General features: G+C 43.0%; 1 pseudogene; it reads left to right on the top strand.

Moving 5' to 3' along the window:
* The first annotated feature begins 1,591 nt into the window (after positions 1 to 1,591).
* The window catches only part of LOC148323138 (uncharacterized), a 37,223-nt pseudogene continuing 18,638 nt past the window's right edge, over positions 1,592 to 20,176 (top strand).

The raw sequence follows: 20,176 nt of genomic DNA, 5'->3' as shown, positions 1-20,176 counted from the left end.
AAATAGAAAAGTGCGATTAAAGTCCTCAAATTTTCGTTAACATCGCTAAGGTCATTGTAGCTTAATCATGCAACAAAATAAACCATATATCTCTAAGTTTCCTCGATCTGCCTCTGAATCCTGAATAGCAGAAAAACTATTAACTTGTTCCTTAACTCCAAACTATTGTCATAAAAAAAAAGATTTTACTTTGTTGAGCAGTCACCTCTGCTGAGTGCAAAAGTATTTCAATGTGGTGCCAAACTGTGCACCTCGACAGATCAGTCCGTAAAACTTTTCTGTTTGCAGATACAATATACTACAATACAATTTTATTTATATAGCACATTTCACAACAGCTGGAGCTGTAACAAAGCGCTTTCCATATGCTGTCATGTAAATTAGCAGGTAATTAGAACACAAATTAAAACACACTCGCCCTCACTTATCTCAGCTATCATAAATTGGTATGACTCTTAAACACTTGAACTTCACACAATAACCTGAAGCGTATTAACCATTGATTGTTTAATTTTTTCATTATCAGCAGTAAGTAAATATGTAAGTAAAGTCTCCAGTCATAACCTTCAAGTCTCAAGCAAGTTCCAAGTCACTTTGGAGAACATTCAAGCAAGTCAAGATGAGTCGCCGCCAAATTTTCCATCCATCTATTATCTATATCACTTCTCCTCACAAGGGTCGCAGGAGCCTATCCCAGCTATCTTCGGGCAGTAGGCGGGATACACCCTGAACTGGTTGCCAGCCAATAGCAGGGCACATATAATAAGAATAAAAATAAGATGACCTTTATTAGTCTTAATGTCTGTACATGGTACAGAGGGGAAATAAATAAAAATGCTGCAATGATAAAATATACTGCAATGACAAAAGTACTGCAATGATGAGAATACTGCAATAGTAAACAAAATACAGTATTGGTCAATATAAGTACACCATTGGCTGAAAGTACAGTAGTAGTGTGTATTGCAGTCAGGACTTGACAATATCTTCCTCAGTAAAACATATGTCGGAGTGATAATATACTTTTTAGACTGATCCCCCAACAAAACCTATATTATCTCTAAAAATGAATGAACATTTACATTTCTAAAAATAAAAATCACATTTAACTTACAATAAATGATTAATAACACTGCAATTATTTAGAAAAATGCATGTTATTATCCTTATGAGTGTTTGAGTGGCTATAAATGCTGAAATATGCTGAACGAGGCCGTAATGTGATGTACTGAATGCAGCTGTGAGCAGGCTACAAACACAGCACCCAAATGCCTTGTTCCTTATCTCTGGTGACTTCAATCATGCTTCTCCTTCCTCCTCTCTGCCTTCATTCACACAATATGTAACATGCCAAACCAGAGACAATAAAATATTGGACCTCTTCTATGCCAACACCAAGGAGGCGTACACGTCACTGCCCCTCCCCCCGCTGGGCAAAGCTGACCACAACTTGGTTGCTCTCCTGCCTGTGTACAAACCTCTCGTCCGCAGGCAGCCAGCTGTGACACGCACAGTTCAGCGATGGTCCGGAGAAGCCGAGGAGGCCTTGAAGGACTGTTTCAACACAACTGTGTGGGAGGTATTCAGCGAAGCTCACGGTGAGGACATTAATGGTCTAACAGACACAGTTACAGACTATATTAACTTCTGCATGGAGAACACCATTCCCACCAGGACTGTAAGATGTTTCTCCAACAACAAACCCTGGATCACACCGGACATTAAAGCTCTCCTGAAGGAGAAAAAGAGGGCTTTTGTTTCAGGCGACAAGGACGAGCTGAAGAGAGTGCAGCGTCAGCTGAGAAGGAGGATCCGAGAGGGGAAAAAGTCCTACAGGATGCGGATGGAAGAACAACTGCAGCGGAACAATGCCAGGGATGTCTGGAGGGGCCTGAAGACCATCTCAGGCCACGGACAAGCAGGTAAGACCCGGAAGGGGGGGGGGCTTCAGTGGGCAAATGAGTTGAACCTATTTTTCAATAGGTTTGATCAAATGTCTGACCCCGCTCAGGCTTCCCTGATGCAGCCCCCACCCACCCCTCCTGCCACTGCGAACAAGACCCTCTCTCCCCCTCTCTCGCCCCTCTCTCTCTCCACAGGCTCCAGTTCCCAGCCTCATCAGACAACCACCACTTCCTCCTGCTCAGCCTTGTTCCTCACAACATCTCAGGTGAAGAACCAGCTGAGGAAGATGAAGGCGAGGAAGGCGGCAGGCCCAGATGGGATCAGCTCCCAGCTCCTCAAATCCTGCGCAGACCAGCTGTGTGGAATCGTCCAGCACATGTTCAACCTGAGCTTGAAGCTGGGCAGAGTCCCCCAGCTGTGGAAAACATCCTGCCTGGTTCCGGTTCCAAAGACACCCCATCCGAAGGAGCTCAACAACTTCAGACCAGTGGCGCTGACGTCTCATCTGATGAAGACCCTGGAGAGACTGGTCCTCGTCCATCTGCGCCCCCTGGTCAGCTCCTCAATGGACCCACTCCAGTTTGCATACCAGCCTGGCATCAGTGTGGATGATGCCATCATCTACCTGCTCCACACTTCACTCTTCCACCTGGAGAAGGCGGGGGGCACGGTGAGGATCATGTTCTTTGATTTCTCAAGTGCTTTCAACACCATCCAGCCCGCCTTATTGGGAGACAAGCTGGAGCAGGCGGGAGTGGCCCACCACCTCATCACATGGATTCACAACTACCTCACAAACCGGCCACAGTACGTGAGAACACAAGACTGTGTGTCTGACGTGCTCCTCTGCAGCACGGGAGCGCCGCAGGGAACTGTGCTGGCTCCCTTCCTGTTCACCCTCTACACCTCGGACTACAAATACAATTCCACAACCTGTCACCTGCAGAAGTTCTCTGATGACTCTGCGATTGTCGGCCTCATCACTGACGATGACGATCGGGAGTACAGAGGGGTTACGCAGGGGTTCGTGGACTGGTGTCAGCAGAACCGCCTCCAAATCAACGCTGGGAAATCCAAAGAGCTGGTGGTGGATTTCCGCAAGCGTCGGCACTCTCCACCTGCACCAGTGAATATCCAGGGAACAGACGTTGAGAGGGTCTCAACTTACAAGTACCTGGGTGTTCATCTGAACAATAAACTGGACTGGAGCGACAACACAGACGCTCTCTATAGGAAGGGTCAGAGCAGACTCTTCCTACTCAGGCGGCTGAGGTCCTTTGGCGTTCGGGGAACACTCCTCAGGAACTTCTATGACTCGGTGGTTTCATCAGTCATCTTCTATGGAGTGGTCTCCTGGGCAGGAGGCATCTCGGGCCGAGACAAAAAGAGACTGGACAAACTGGTGAGGAGGGCCAGCTCTGTCCTGGGCTGCTCCCTGGACTCTGTGGACTCAGTGGGGGGCAGAAGGATGACGGCAAAACTGTCATCAATGCTGGACAAACCAGCCCACCCATTCAATGACACTCTGAGAACACTTTACAGCTCCTTCAGTGACAGACTTTTACACCCTCGCTGTACCAAAGAGAGATTTCGCCGCTCCTTCCTGCCAACTGCTGTCAGACTTTTTAACAAGAACATTGGGTCAGGCCTACAAACGGGAGGGCATTAGTGCAATTGTGCAGTCCTAGGATGCAATATTAACTACTACTGTACTTTCAGCCAAGGGTGTACTTAAATATTGACCAATGATGTATTTTGTTTACCATTACAGTATTCTTATTACAATACTTCTATCACTGTAGTATTTCTACCACTGCAGGATGTTCACTATTACAGTACTTTTATCATTGCAGTACTTTCATCATTGCAGTATTTTTCTATCGTTGCAGTACTTTTACTATTACAGTACTTTTACCATTGCAGTATTTTCTATCATGCAGTACTTTTCTATCATTTCAGTACTCTTACCATTACAGTACTTTTATCATTGCAATATTTTTATGATTGCAGTATTTTCGATCATTCAGTAGTTTTTATCATTACAGCGTTTCCCCCTCCGTATAATGGACAAACATTAAGAGTGTTTCCTTACACTTAGATACGTTTATACTGTGTATATTTGCATGCTTTTTCTGAATGTCTGCTGCTAATGTTATACATTAACGGCTACATTACGCCGCCGACTCTGTGTGATCTATATCTTTGCTGCTGTAACACCTCAAATTTCCCCATTGTGGGACTAATAAAGGACATCTTATCTTATCTTATCTAAATTTGCATAATCATCAGATTTAAAAACGACATACCTTGTTTAAGCTGCCAATCTGTTACCAAAATTTAACTAGTGAGTGTAAATGGAAAGGAAAGGCATCAAATTTGTGCACTTTGTCGGTTGCCAATTTTTGAAGTTGAGTGAGATTGACATTCATTAGTTTACATGGGCAATGCCACGTCAAATATGGCGGATACGCTCACAAACGGAAAAGTACTGTCATGACATGTCTTTATTGTTTTAGGTTTTAGACTTTAGTTTCATGTTTTATCTTGTGTTACTTTGTTGTGTCTGTCTCGTTACGCTTATTGTATCCATCTGTCATCCCACTCCACAAGTGTTAGCCAATCAGCTCCCTTGTCTTGTCCGGGTGTTCCGCATTAGCTTGTCAGTTTATTTGTATTTTGTTAACCCTTTTCCTCGTTTTTTTATTTGTTTCATACTTTAGTATTTTTGTTTATCGTAGTTCCTTGTTTGCCTTAGTGATGGGCAAATGACATTTTTATGAACCACTGAACCGTCTAAAGCAATCGGTTCAGAATGGTTTGAAGTTTCAAAGCTTCAGTGGTAATGACATCTGGTGGTGAAAAACTACAGTCAAATACTATCGCGGCTTTTAGACAGTAAAACATTAGTAGGTATACACACACTGAAACAATGACTGGATACCTAGTTCTTTATACAAAAAAATATGTTTTTGTGTATTGTGGTAGTTTTTGAGTTAATAAATAAAGACTGAACCGAGCGTTGGAACAGTGTCACGAGGCAATTTTATTTCCGGGTTTCAGAGTGCCAATCAGTAGTTTGCCTTTTAGTTTTCTTTTGGAAATTAAACATTTCTGGTTAAAACCACTCCTTGTTTCGCTTCGGTCATACTCCACTCCAAGAACTTGACAGACAGACACCTCTTGACTTCGTTGATGTGGTTACCGTTGATAGTGTCATATTTTTCATTTCATTTTTCACTTCTGGCGACTGAAAATAACATTACAGTTGCTCAGTACTCAGCAAACAACCAATCGTTGCTCAGCTTCAGAAATTTCCTTGACCATGAACAGAATAGCCACAGTCAAAAGAGACAATTTTTCACAAACTATGCCACCACTAGTTGCGTTAGTCAACTGTAGCTAAAAATGTTTTTACTGGTCCACAGACCAATGTTTGTATCGCGAGCTAAATCGTGATGTTAAGCTGACTTGTCTCTTGGTTTTGAAATGACAGTTAGATCTAAGCTGCAAACCATGTCAGTATCCTATTTTTGCCAATGTCATGGACAAAATAATATAATCCATAATTCAAATGAATGAACCTCGGAAAGAACAAAAAACAACAGAGACGCCAACTACGCTGGACCTTTTGCGCATGCGTGTGAAGTAGTACCCCTTCATGCCCTCGGCGGCGATGGTCACTGCATAGCCTTTCACGGTGATGCCGAATAAAGGCGGTCTTTCTTGAATGAGTGTGATTAATTTGCCATAAAAAATGAGAATTAAGATGGTTTGATTCTTGAAAAATAGCTTCCATTTTCACCGTTTGTCGGCTTTCATCACTTCTCATACTTGTCCAATGCACTAATTCGCTAGCTGACAGCCAAACACAGTGATCATTTGTCCCGACAGCCCATTATTCTTTCATGATTCTACATGTTGAATTGGCCGAACACACCCCAACAACGGCACAGACTTTACGACGTGGCGCGCCACACCAAATAGACGCCGTTTACCAACTTTCTAATGTCCTGACTGCAGATTGGTGTATAGCGGCCTTAACAAGTGAAGCTGACTGCGTTGCCAGATCGGCAGGAATTAACAAAACCCCTCTTTTTTCTTTCTTTGTTTCTTGCTTTCCTCCCTAAAAAGGCAAACTGTGTTAAAATGCAGATTTAAAATTATCAACAAGATGACTTGTCAAGTCAGTATTGAACTACTGTCGAAGTAAAGTTGAGTCACTTAGATACCAAGTCAAGTCATTCCCATGTTTTTGGCAAGCAAGTTTCTAGTCCTAAAAATAGCAACTTGAGTCTGACTCGACTCAAGTCATATGACTGGAGTCCCCCACCTTTGATGTTTATTGCAAGCACTTATAGATTGATAGAAGGTAGTTTTGTGAAAAAAGTGAATCGAGCAGTCTCTGTCGCCAAAATGCACTCGGAGTGATGTACAAAAGCGCAATAGTCAGTGAATGGAGCGAGGCGGCCTGTCAAAATATCCACACGCTCTGCTTTACTCCTGCCCAATTCTTGTCTTTGTGGCTACCTGCTTCTTCCATGACCATCGTGTCACGTTTTTATACGAATGAAAGTAACAGCACAATATAACTGAATGTGGTCGCAATTTGCTGTTGCAGTGCGTTGGTAGATGTGCATGATTCAAGCACTCAATGTGTGGGAGAGAGCAGCCAACTGTCCTTTTTTTTGCAATGGTCCACTCCAGTCAGGTACGGCAATGTAGTGTGGTGACTGGCAAGCATAAATCTTGTTGAAATTTATTAGGTAGTTTCTTTATAAACCTGCTAATTAATAAACAACCCTGGTGATAAAAATACAAGTTTCTTGGCGGAGGTAGTAAACGAGTAAAGAAGGCTCTGGTGTAGGCTAATTAAGGTCTTAAAAAGACAAAAAACAAGATAAAAGTGGGTAGCATTAAAGGGAAAAAGATCCGGGGGAATGAAAGAAAGATGAAAGGAGAGTAACATGTTTTAATGAAAAGATAAATAAGATTCAGTTAATCTGCATACTCAACAAGCTAATAGAGGCTATTACATCACTGTGTGCACGTGTTTATGCGTGTGTGTGTCTTGTATGTATGGAAAAGCTAAGAAGCCTGAGCAGCATTGCAACTTGGCCAAAAACAAGCAAAGATTCACCTCGCAGAAGCAAGAAGTGAAAAATGAGCTCTTTATCTCAACAAGTACAGACAAAGAATATTTCATGAAGCCCGAGCCCCCCCCCCCATCAACGCCAAACATCCCCATTCTACCTCTCTCACCCCTCTCAACACGCTTGTTTACAGTAATAGCGTCCCAAGGGAGCGATTTGAAACGGTGCCCGCAGCGGCAGCTTTCATCTGGAGGCCCCGTGTTCTTATAAATATGCAGCCATCTCGCTCTCGTAGGGCCAATAAGGCAGATGCACAATTTACAAGCAGTGTGCTGGCGACGGCCTCCGCAGCACTTTGACGCCTCACCGGCAGTGTAGTGGGAGAAGAGAGATTCCCGTCGACTTGGCGGGAATTAAATGTTCTTAATTGTTTGGGGAAACAAGGAGGACACGAACAAGAGGTTTGGTAAAGAAAGTTGAAAATTGTAAACCTCCCAAAGTCACAAATTTTACATTAAAAAAGAAAAATACGAGTCGAGAGTTCAGCCATAATTGAGCGATTAATCCTGTTTTGCTATTTTCTTTAGCCTAATTTCGAAATTCAAACAGCCAAAAGGTTGAACCCAGTGCTTCTTTAATAGGGGGACCAGCACGGTGTAATGCCTGGGTGGGTTGCATGTGACCCCTTGGAAATGTAGTGCTTTCAGGTGATTAAATTTTTTCAAACTAATTAATCGCAAAAAAAAAAAAACGTAATTAATTGCGATTAATCGCATTTTTTCTACTACTATTTTTTGTGAAACTTTTAATTGGTATTTAATTGAATAATATCTTGTAATTAATGTGAATTCACCGAATATTAAGTATATTTTAAATCAAATAATGTTCCAATAGCTTTGAAGTAAATAAAACTGAGTTAAAATATTTAATATTGTGAATTTCTAAAAAAAATTCATCTTGAGTTAACACTTTAATCTTGACAGCCCTAGTTTATATATATATATATATATATATATATATATAGAGAGAGAGAGAGAGAGAGAGTTTTTTTTTTTTTTTTAAAGAAAGAAAATAGAAGAAAATGTGATTGGAACACCCACTACAGTAGGTGGCAGTGATGCGCTCATTGTAAATATATTAGACGGAGTTTTGAAAGTCAGCATGTTAAGTACATGTATGATGTAAAGTGGCAATATCAAGAGAAACGGCAATTCTGGTGTGAGGGCAAGTGCCAGCCTGTGTCAATAATTGTGCGCACAATTGCTTTAGGTGCAAAGGAAGCTGTGACTCAATTGACTCTCACAGCCGCTCTTCCCTTCTTGCCTACATATTTGAATAGGAAATATGCTAATTCAGGCAGTTTAATGATGAAGTCATTGACATTATTAGATTGTAAAAGAAAATCGATGTGAAGCACTGACCAGAGAACTAAAATGGAAAATAATTACTTTTAATCAATATTAGGTTTTGGTTGGTGTTGTTTTTAACTTGGTGTGAATGTGACTGTGAATGGTTGGTTCTTTTTATGTGACTGGCTGGTGACCAGTCAAGGGTGTACCTTGCCTCTCACCAAAAATCACTGGGACATGTTCCAGCTCACCTGCAAGAGTAATTAGGAAAAGCAGTATATAAATTACAAGCAAAAGTAAAAAATAACAGATTGTTTTCTTCTTCCTCGTATTTGACATGAGTCAGAATTTTTTCAAGCCATTTTCTGAACGGTTTATTTTCTATATTACCGAGTAAGAACTCTTTTTATTTTGGATATTTAATCCAAGATTCTGAAAGGAACTGGGGTCAGTGGTCAAATGAGAACATTTCCCTTGCCATCATTCTCAGGGATGAAATTTTCGACCCTTCTTTGAACTTTCAAGGATTGTTTCATGCGAGTCAGAGAGGTACACTATGGATTTTTAAGCGATGTCTTCTTCAAAGTGGCAGGGCGATCGTTTCTCGACATCCAAGTGAGGACTCTAACCTTGAGGGCACGCTTTCCTGCCAAGGTGAATTTTAATGTTTGTATTATAGAGGTTTTTATGATCTTGAGAGGAAGGGTTAAAACTTAGCTGCCCTTGTGGTTCTTATATAGTTGACCTAAAATGCCAAGAGCGTCCGAGGAGGAACTATATACAAACCAATGGAATTACTAGACCCATCTGTGACATCCATCCATCCATACCATTATCTATATCACTACTCCTCACAAGGGTTGCGGGGAGTGCTGGACCCTATCCCAGCTATCTTCGGGCAGTAGGCGGGGTACACCCCGAACAGGTTACCAGCCAATCGCAGAGTACACTTAGACAAACAACCATCCGTGCTCACACTCATACCTAGCGGCAATGTAGAGTTTCCAATCAACCTGCCAAGCGTGTTTTTGGGAATGTGGGGGAGACCGGCTGGACCCACAATATCTGCACTGTGAGCTCATCGTGCTAACCAGTCTGTGACATATTATTGGAAAAAGTATAATACATCACATTTGGAGTTTGAAAAGGCTAACATTTGAAAGCGACTCTTAAAATCCTAGGTACGCTAACAGGGTTAACTTTATTGCTCAGCAGCCACTGAGACGAGTGGTTTCCCAGAGTTAGCAGCGTGACATAAGAATTAAGTCTTAAACAATTTGATACATTTTAGTTTAACAAATATTAACACTTAAACCATTTTAGAAGTTGTTTGCTCAAAAGTTTGGAGTTTTGTCTCTTAATGGTGTTTCCTATTCGTGCTTTTGCTTTCCCATTGGGAAGTATAAACTTAAATGTATCTGGCCTTTCCACAAATGGTGCTCTTAAAAAAAGAGAGAGCCATTTGCTTCAAATGTTCTCTTCCTTAGTGATTATTTTTTCTGAACTTTCCCCCTTTGTTGATTTAACTCAACATCTTCTCTGAGTCACTCTCCCTTGCTCTTTCATCTTTCTCTATATGGTCAGCAGCGCTAGGGAGTGATTACCACCTGAGTAGCAGACTTGATTGGCTGAGTAAGGTCATGTGGGATGGTTTATGTGGCATGTAATTGGTCTGAACATGTCATCACTACCAGATATGGGCATTCCATCCCAGGGACGGAATAGTCTGTCTATTAGTCCCATTTGGGGGCCTGAGGACAGAGAACAGACGAAGCAAGGGCGGCGGAAGTGGGTTTTCATCTGTCCCCCTAATCGTCCCTAACCGGGTCAAGTACCCACCCATTTCACTGACGACTGACCGGTCTTGCGTGTGTAATCTGCCAGTACATTACTTCAGACCGAATATGAAATATCACTTCGCGCCGCTTATCTCGTCCCTGTTAACCGTGTTTCTATAAGGGAGTGACAGACTTTACTTTGCATTCAGCAGACAAGAGGGGGAGCACTCATAAGGGTTTAATTGGTGCAATGTTATTTTTGCATAGAGTTGTGTTGAGTTTAGCACCAGTGGTGAAATGTGTAATGTGCATCAGGTGGATTTTAGACGATGTGCCAATGTCGAAGAGTGACATGTACCCAATGTCGTCTTGTCCCACGTAAGGCTATAAGTGACCATTCAGGATAAAATGCCTAATTTCTCCAAGCTGCAGAGTTAACAAGCAAATTCAAATGTGTTTAGGAACGCAGATTTTGCAACATCAATGTTTAAAACGAGTCATTTACGAAGTTAGCATTGTATGCTTGTTGACTTTAGTTTGATAATTAGGCTAATTGTGTTAGTGTACCTATGTTGTATTATCTGTCCTAATTCAGAAAACATGTTTTAGGGTAATTCATGCTTTAAAGAACTTAAAATACATAGTATATGTTGTGATCATTTCCTCCGGGTACTCCGGTTTCCTCCCACATTCCAAAAACATGCAAGGCAGGCCGATTGAACACTCTAAATTGCCCGTAGGTATGAGTATGAGTGCGGATGGTTGTTCGTCTCTGTGTGCCCTGCGATTGGCTGGCAACCAATTTAGGGTGTCCCCCGCCTACTGCCCGAAGATAGCTGGGATAGGCTCCAGCACCCCCCGCGACCCTAGTGAGGAGAAGCGGTACACAAGATGGATGTTGTGATCATTTGTATTTTTTTTCTTAAAATTTTTACTTAGATGTATGCTAGTGTAGCCAGAAAAGAATGTTAGATATGCTACACAAATGTACTGTAGTTTGTTTATTGCAGGTTAAAAAAAATACAAAGAGATTAATTAAAAGGATTCTGAAAGCCAGACAAACGTCTCGTCCGTTAGCTGCCAGTCTAGCAGGATAGAGCAGTCATACAACTAGTGAGGACAGAACACTCAGTCAAAAAAAGTATCCACATTGTCAGCCAATCTGGTCACTGATGGATGTTGTTTTGGAAGCTAAACACAATCTTGGTTAACACTTAAAGCAGGGGTGTCAAACTCATTTTTGTGGACGGGCCACATCGTAGTTGTGGTTTCCCTCAGAGGGCCGGTATGACTGTGAACCCATATAAATTGATTGGAAAGCCAGTTTTGAAATCAGAAGCTAGTAAGTAATTGTTCAACAATTTTTCAATTTATTTTAAAAGGGGAGTATTGGTAACAAATAAATGTCAATATCTCATATCTTAGTGTTGTTAAAAGTGAAGAAAATATGCTAGAAACAGGAAGTTGATGCAGATGATTTGCCCTTTGCGGGCCACATAAAATGAGGTTGCGGGCCAGATCTGGCCCCCGGGCCTTGAGTTTGACACTGTGACTTAAAGAGACACTTGATTCATCTTAACATCAGTACTTATATAATAGGTTTGTATGTAAAAATGAAATCAGTACTTAATTCCACCCCCCTAAAAGACTATATAGTGATTTAAGGGCTTTTATTGTGATGAGATTTATGACAAATTGGCACGCCCCCTTTTGGGGCTAGTCTCAGCTATCTATGTCACAGCAGGGAGGAAAGCATTGTAATTTTGCTTGCTTTGACAGTTCTGTCGTCTAAAACGATGTCCGATTGCTACCAAAATTCAATCGAACAATACGACACTGGTCCACTTCAACCTGCACATTCTGCACAATACACTCTGATCACAGCTATAAAGATTATAGGGCTGTGCCTCTTAACACTGACCCATTGAATATCTTGAATCATAACATTTCTTTTTTTAGCTGTAGCAGTGGGTTCAAATAAAACCTGCCAAAGTGGTGGGTGGAGTTGTCACTGATGAATTTCCACCTAATTTTTACAGATTGGCACGTGAAGTAATGAAAGGTTTAAAATGATTCTCTGAATTTTTTTTTATCAAGGATAAAAAATGACTTCACACTTATTGTGTAACAGCTTCAGCTTTGGTTTGCACTATTGCGTTGCAACAAAAGCCTTGACCCCAGTGTAGTTGTGTGATTGCAATTCTTCTCCATCATAGTGTATATTTATTACATTGCTAATGTGTCCAAAGAAATCACATAACTTGAAGTATGCAAAGTAATTGTTTATCTACTGCCAAAGTGTTGACAGTAAATCCATGAGGGGAAGTTGCTTGTGTGCATGTGTGTTACTGTTTCTTTCCAACGTGACTTTGCTGACGAGAAGTCTGGAATGCATATTCCTAAACAGTTTTTTTCAGTGTGAATAAGGGTTGTTATGACAACGTAATTGTGCATGAATGAAAGCCTTAAAAAAAAAGCATGAACATTTAGCAATTAAAGGAACACTTCTTTAACTTTAAATGTGTGGATTGATAGGTTGTATTTAATTATTTAGTTTAGCTTGAAAAATACACCTCTATATTGATATATTTCACTTTTCTGGCAACTTATTCCATCACACGGGTATGTTTATGAAGGGTTCAACCAGACTGCTAGAGAATAGAAATAAAAAAATGCCATAATGTATGACAAAAATTTGTAAACGCCGACCAGAAACAGCAAACAAGGTGCACACTGACCTGTTATTCCACAATTTTTACAAAAAGTGGTTTTCACTAATTTTGTCCAACATAATTCCAGTATTGCCCATGCATGTGTAGCGGGCAAATGAGCAGCATATCTGCTATACCTTCTGGTCTACTCATTCCCTCAAAGTCTATTTTATGCTATCAAAAGGCTATCTGGGGTTGCATCTTTCACGCCAAAAGTAGAATCTTACCGGGTAGATTTATTTAATTGTATTGGAAAGGATATGACTTTATTCTTTCAGGATTAATGTTATCCAATCGACGTGGCTGTGAGTGTGTGTAAATAATTGTGCAGTTTAGTCCAAAGTTGACACACATGATAGTTATTATGAACATTGCAGCCAGCAATATTATTCTAAAATCTTTTTTTAAATGTATTAATTATACGTGCAAAATAATGACGTTTTCAAATGAATCATACCCAAAATATTAATCTTAACGCAACCTCTAAAGTTCTCATTTTCAGTGTTTTTTTTAATAATTTTTTCTATTTTGTGGTTATTTTATTTATACTGTAAAAAGTGAGAATAACACTCTCCATGTTGCATAGTATTTTGTTTTACTCCTACTTTTTTAGCAGGTTGCTGTCATGTAGGCCTATTGTCAAGCAGATTTGTGAAATTCAAGATTGCTGGAGGTTATTCATATAGAGGTTCATGTCAGTCTGGAATGACACTTCCGAAAAACGCCAGAAAGTGTTGTATAGTGTTGAAAAATACTTAACTTGACAAGTGCCATGACACAGTGTCCATGTTTATTTGTTTTTGATATTAACCCCAAGAGAAATGCTAGTTTTAAGCTCCAACTCCCAAGAATTAATCATGAAAGCATAATGTTCATTTGCACTAATTGGTTAACTAATAGAAAGCAACATTAATATGAGTGAGAGTATCAATATTGTTCTGTGAAAATATGTGTTTGGACAATCAAAGAATTGTTTTTTAGCAGGTTGTTGACTTGTTAAGTTATCAAGTGGTTTAACGGTGTACAAACCTGGAGGGAATGCATGAAAACCCCCGTCACACCCCCGCACTTCAAGCTCCATCTCCCCCCCACTCATCGTAGAGGAACACGATGTGAGGCGCGCGCTCCTGGCGGTCAACCCCAGGAAAGCTACTGGACCCGACGGAATACCAGGCAAGGTCCTCAGAGCATGTGCCCACCAACTGTCACATGTTTTCTGCAGGATCTTCAACCGCTCCCTGGCTCAGGCAGTCATCCCCTCCTGCTTGAAAACTTCCACCATTATTCCTGTCCCCAAAAAGTCACCAGCCGTCCACCTGAATGACTACCGTCCTGTTGCTCTCACACCAATCATTATGAAGTTCTTCGAGAGGCTGGTTCTCCAGCACATCAGGGACTGCCTTCCTCCCACTCTGGACCCCTACCAGTTTGCATACCGGGCTAACAGATCCACTGAGGACGCCATCGACACTGCTCTGCATGTTGTGCTGGGCCACCTGGAACGACAGCAGAGCTATGCAAGGATGCTCTTTGTGGACTACAGCTCTGCATTCAACACGATCATCCCAGACATCCTCGTCGCCAAACTGGACACTCTCGGCCTCCCTACCCTCACACGCATCTGGATTAAGGACTTTCTGACCAACAGACCCCAGACTGTGTTGCTCGGCCCCTACACGTCCTCCACCCTCATGCTGAGCACCGGTTCCCCCCAAGGATGCGTGCTGAGCCCTCTCCTGTACGCCCTCTACACCTACGACTGCAGCCCGGCCCACGGCAACAACACCATCGTCAAGTTTGCTGACGACACGACAGTGGTCGGTCTGATCTCGGAAGGTGACGAGACAGCCTACAGAGAGGAGGTAAAGAGACTGACAACTTGGTGCAAGGACAACAGACTGCACCTTAACACTGCTAAAACAAAGGAGATTGTCGTCGACTTCAGGAGGAACAAGACGCTGCCGCCCCCCCTCTGCATCGAAGGCGTGTGTGTGGAGAGGGTCCACACGTTCAAGTTCCTGGGAGTACAGATCTCCGATGACCTTTCTTGGAGTCACAACACCACAGCAGTGGTAAAGAAGGTCCGCCAACGTCTGCACTTCCTGAGAGTCCTCAGGAAATTCAACCTGGACAGGGAGCTGCTGCTGGCCTTCTACCACTCGTCCATTGAGAGCCTGCTGACGTACTGTGTCTCCACCTGGTACAGCGGCTGCACTGAGGCGGACAGAGTGAGGCTCCAGAGGACAGTCAAAACAGCGCAAAGGATTATTGGCTGCCCTCTCCCCTCACTGTCGGACATCTACACCGCCCGGTGCCTCAGAAGGGCTCTCAACATCGTCAATGACAATACCCACCCAAACTCACACTTGTTCGACCTGTTGCCCTCTGGCAGGCGCTACAGATGCATCAAATCAAGGACCAATAGACTGAGAAACAGTTTCTTTCCGAGAGCCATCTCCATACTGAACTCTCACACACACACGAGACCACCCTAACCTTGCAAAACAGCATAGTGATGTGTTTCTATATGCCCTATTCAGTACTGAATTCCATTGCACTGTCTTCTTTATTTATCTAATTTATATATTTGTCTGTATTATTGTTGTATTGCACTGGAGAGGGGAGCCCTCTAATCTCGTTGCACACTTGAGTACAATGACAATAAAGGGATTTCTATTCTATTCTATTTCTATTCTAAAAAGGACATTCAGACCCCAATGACACTTGCTAACAAATGTTGAAAAGTTTGAAAAACAATTAACGTGACAAGTGTCAGGGGAGATGTTGACATAGGCTTAACGAGTTTTTCAGACAACCTTTGACAGAAACGTCATAATTCGACAATATATTTATAGTCGATTGGCATATTTTTTAATGTAATTTTTTTAGGTAATTTTAGTTTTGAAGTGATTCACATCTTTCAGGTCAGTTTCAAAATAACACCTCTTACAGAAACACACCATTATTTAATATTTGTTCTCGGTTTGGATTTTTTTATACTGACATGTGCCCATTAAATTATAGCAACTTTCTCTTATTTCGAACAGCTTCTGAGTATTGTGGCAGAGTATGTTATTATGTAGTTTGTACAGAAATTGCGCTATTTTAAACTCAACCTGATCATAAAATTTCATGGTGTTTAATCTGATGAGTAGTGGATTTATTTATTTATTTTTTGTAGTTTGAAAACAGGTAAAGTGTTTGTTTTACAGGCTTTTTCCCATATTTACACGCAGTAAGTCAAGTATGGTCATAATAATGAACAATATAATGTGTATAAAGACTTCTTATTCAGCACAGTCTTGGTTTTGTACATGATCCCTATGATTTCTGACTTTTTACCTTTGACATATTCTATATGTGACTACCAACATCATTTTGCATTAATTACTGCTCAAAGGAATTTATTTTTGTACACTCTTTCTAGTTCAGTTGAATTTACCTTAATTTTGACTTGGTGATTGGTTGGTCTAGTGCCAAAAACAATTGATTTGTTTTGTTTAAATTAAGTGATAATTTATTTATGTCAAAACATTTTTTTAATATGTTCAATTCGTTTTCTACAAGAAACAGAGGCTGTTTCAATTTTTCTCCGGAGCAGTAGAATGTTGTGTCGTCGACGTATACTTTTTAGTGTTATTGAGACACCACAACTATCATTTATATACAATCTGAATAATTTGGCGCCTGGCACAGACCCCCGAGGTACCCCATGAGTAATCTTTAGTTGACTAAATTAAGTGTTGTTGAACTGCACATACTGATATCTATTCTCTAAATAACTTTTCCTCCACTCATAGGCTACACCTCTTATGCCATATCTCACTAATTTAGTTGTATACTCAGGGTTCGCGGTTAACCGCTTCCCGATTGCCCGGGGCAAGTGAAATTTGGCCACGGGCAAGGTAAAATTACAGGCAACGTACCCAACCGGGCAAGCATTTTTTAAAGCAGCCAAATATCTTTAATTTCGACGAAAACTGTGGTGTGATCTGTTTGTAGTCACTGTATGGTGATGGTTTAACCCAGACACCCCCTTATGTTGTGGTATGGTCCATTGGCCTTATCGGGGGCAATGGGCGGGCGCTACGGGGATCAGTTAGTTTAGTGAATGTCGAGTTAAAGTGAACGTCAATAAATCCCGCAGTATTGGAACTCGCTGTAGTTGCATCCTCATTTGAAGTTTGAAATACACAACAAAAACCTACGATATTTCGGCCGAAAATTGACAGCCGGAAGTTTTCTTACCTTCTGCGCATGTTTACAAGTGGCGACGAGTTTGTTCAAATCCGAACATTTCGGATTCCTCTGACATGACTAAAATAGCTCGAATATTTTTAAGTAGACAATTCAGTTGTGAGTAAGGAAGGGAGTGATATTTGATTATTGGCTGTTAATTCATTAGCTCCATGATGTGACCTGACATAGTGTCAGTGACTGTGTTCTGTTTATGCTATGAAACTTATGGAGGCAGCGCCACAGGCACTGGTCTTAAAGGAATACACAAATTTCCCACACTCATAATTTACTCATGTGATTACTCAATTAATAGGCTCTCTTGGACTTAAAATTGATAATCTGGATTGCTGTAATATAATTTTCCCAATTAAAATGCAGATTTGTTAATTATTAAAACTACAATTAACATTTTCAATAACTGCACAGGATGATACATGCTGTTGTGCGCAGGGTTTCATGGTTGATGATGAAAACAAGATTAATTTATGCTTATCAGATTATATGTTTATTTACATTTGTGGCACACATTTTACAACCATAAACATTTTATTCTTAGTCTAGCTTTCACAGGACCAGTTCTACCTGCCAGCTGCCAGCTCCTTACGGACATGTTTCTTAATGCCTGCAATGTCTGCAACATAGAACTCATGAAGGAATAACATAATCCACCTAATTAATGTGTTAATACATGATACATTTTTACATAAGCAACCCTTATGATTGTAACGTATTTTTAATTCTTTCTAGGCAGGAACTGTCCGAACAAAAAATTCATGCAATTTGTAATTAGACACTTTGTCATACAAAAAGTCACTCAGGGCAAGGTAATTTAATCTTCGGGCAAGAGAAAAAGAATTGTCACTTGCCCAAATTGGGCAAGTAATTTGGCCACTCGGGCAAGGCAAATTTTAGTGGCAATTGCCCGATGGGCAAGCAGTTTTTAAAGTTAACTTTAAGCCCCGATACTATGATCTATGGTGTCGTTTTTTTTTTTGTTTGTTTGTTTGTTTTTAGATCTAGTATCTTGTGTTTAAAAAAAAAGGGTTAATTTGAGAAATGGACCCTAAACCTTACTCCTTACTTTAGCTCCATTTTTAACTGTCAGTAAAAACAGGGCTATTCTTCTACCTTGTGCACTGCAGTTCAGGCTTTATATCAAGGAAAAATTCTTTGTTTATTATTTAGTAGTAACAAGTAAAGAAATTTAGAGGTGAAGTTAAAAGATACAGTGTTAATTTCTTTGTTTATTCTAAGTCCAGTAATGCTAATAAAGTACTTGTACGCCGTTGTGTCGCGGTTCTATGAACCGTGTGGGAAGGAAGGAGGACCCAAAGGCGACAGGTGAGGGGGTAACAGGGTTTATTATGGAATGGAGTGGGGAAGCGAGCTGGAGAGAGTCCACCACTAGGCAGGCGTCGTCGGGGACAGCGTCGAGTGAAGCCGACGGGCAGGTGCCGGGTGGCACGGACGAGGGTGCGGCAGAGCGGGGCGCGCCGGGAGGCGAAGTCGGGCTGGCGTGGTAGCGGGAAGCACGGCGGAGCGGAGAGCGCTGGCGGGATGCGTGCCGGGCAGGATCTCGGAGGCGCTGGCGTGCGGAGCGGGACCAGACGGGTTCAGGTCGGCTAGAGTGGGGAAACGGAAGAGCAGGGGTCAAGCATGCACGAGAGCACGACGAGTCAGGCGATCGGGAAACAGGACGAGACATGAGCCAGTACCACGTGAGGTGACGAGATAATCCGGCGTCGGACTCCTGGCGTGGCTGGTTCTTAAGCAGGCGCTGATTGCCGGCAACGAGCTGCAGGTGCGCCGGAGCCGACGCCCACTCTCTCCGGAGGAGGGCCTGGCTGGGTGGATCGCGAATCTGTAAACAAGCAGAACTGCCACGCCCTCCTCCCCGACCCGAACCGTCACAGTACCCCCCCCCTAACGGACGCCTCCTGGCGTCCTACCCGGCTTGTCCGGGTGGAGTGCGTAGAACTCCCTGATGGGGGCGTCGGTCAAAAAAAGTTTTCGGGAGATCCAGGAGCGCTCCTCCGGACCGTAGCCCTCCCAGTCCACTAGGTACTGGTAGCCCCGGCCCCGGCGCCACACGTCCAGGACTTTTGCCACCGTGTAAGCCGGGTGGTCGTCTATTATCATGGGGGGTGGGGGGGGTAAAGCCGGAGGGCTCAGAGGGCTGGAGGATACCGGTTTGAGGAGGGAGACATGGAACGTAGGGTGAATTTTCAGGGAGTCGGGAAGCTTGAGTCGAACAGAGCACGGGTTAATGATTCTCTCGACGGGAAAAGGACCGATAAAGCGAGGGGCCAGCTTACGAGACTCGACTTGGAGGGGAAGGTCGCGTGAGGAGAGCCACACCATCTGGCCAGGCACGTAGTCCGGGGCTGGGGACCGGTGGCGATCAGCCAGTCGTTTGGTCCTCTGGGCTGTTCGGATGAGAGCGGCCCTCGCCTCGGCCCACACCCCCCGGATCCGGCGGAGGTGCTCCTCAACGGATGGGATGGCCACGGTATGCTCCTGGTCTTTGAAGAGAGGTGGTTGGTAACCAAAACAAACCATGAAGGGAGACATACCTGTGGCCGTGGTGGAGAGGGAGTTATGGGCGTACTCGACCCAGGGTAGTGCGTCGCTCCAGGAGTCCGGGTTGCGGGCCACCACGCATCGGAGGGCGGCTTCCAGGTCTTGGTTGGCCCGCTCCGTCTGGCCGTTGGATTGGGGGTGGTAGCCCGAGGAGAGACTGGCGGTGGCCCCGACTGCCTTGCAGAATTCCTGCCAAACTTGTGAAGCGAACTGGGGGCCCCGGTCGGACACGATGTCCTCCGGGATGCCGTGGGGTCGGAAAACGTGTTGGGTGATGAGTTTGGCGGTCTCAAGCGCGGTGGGCAGCTTGGGCAGGGGGACGTAGTGGACGCACTTGGAAAACCTGTCGACCAGGGTGAGGATGACTGTGTGTCCGTTGGACGGAGGGAGGCCGGTGACAAAGTCTAGAGCGATGTGCGACCAGGGACGACTCGGGATAGGCAGGGGCTGGAGGAGGCCGGCGGGGACCGCGTGGGAGGCCTTTCCGCGGGCGCAGACGGAGCAGGCTCGCACGAATTCCCGGG

The sequence above is a fragment of the Idiotropiscis lumnitzeri genome, chromosome 14, assembly GCF_059441095.1.
Source record: "Idiotropiscis lumnitzeri isolate Australia: NSW breed Sydney's pygmy pipehorse chromosome 14, RoL_Ilum_1.0, whole genome shotgun sequence".
In the NCBI taxonomy this organism is placed as follows: domain Eukaryota; kingdom Metazoa; phylum Chordata; class Actinopteri; order Syngnathiformes; family Syngnathidae; genus Idiotropiscis; species Idiotropiscis lumnitzeri.
The sequence above is the reverse complement of the archived record's forward strand: the minus strand, read 5'-3'. Positions and strand labels throughout refer to the sequence as shown.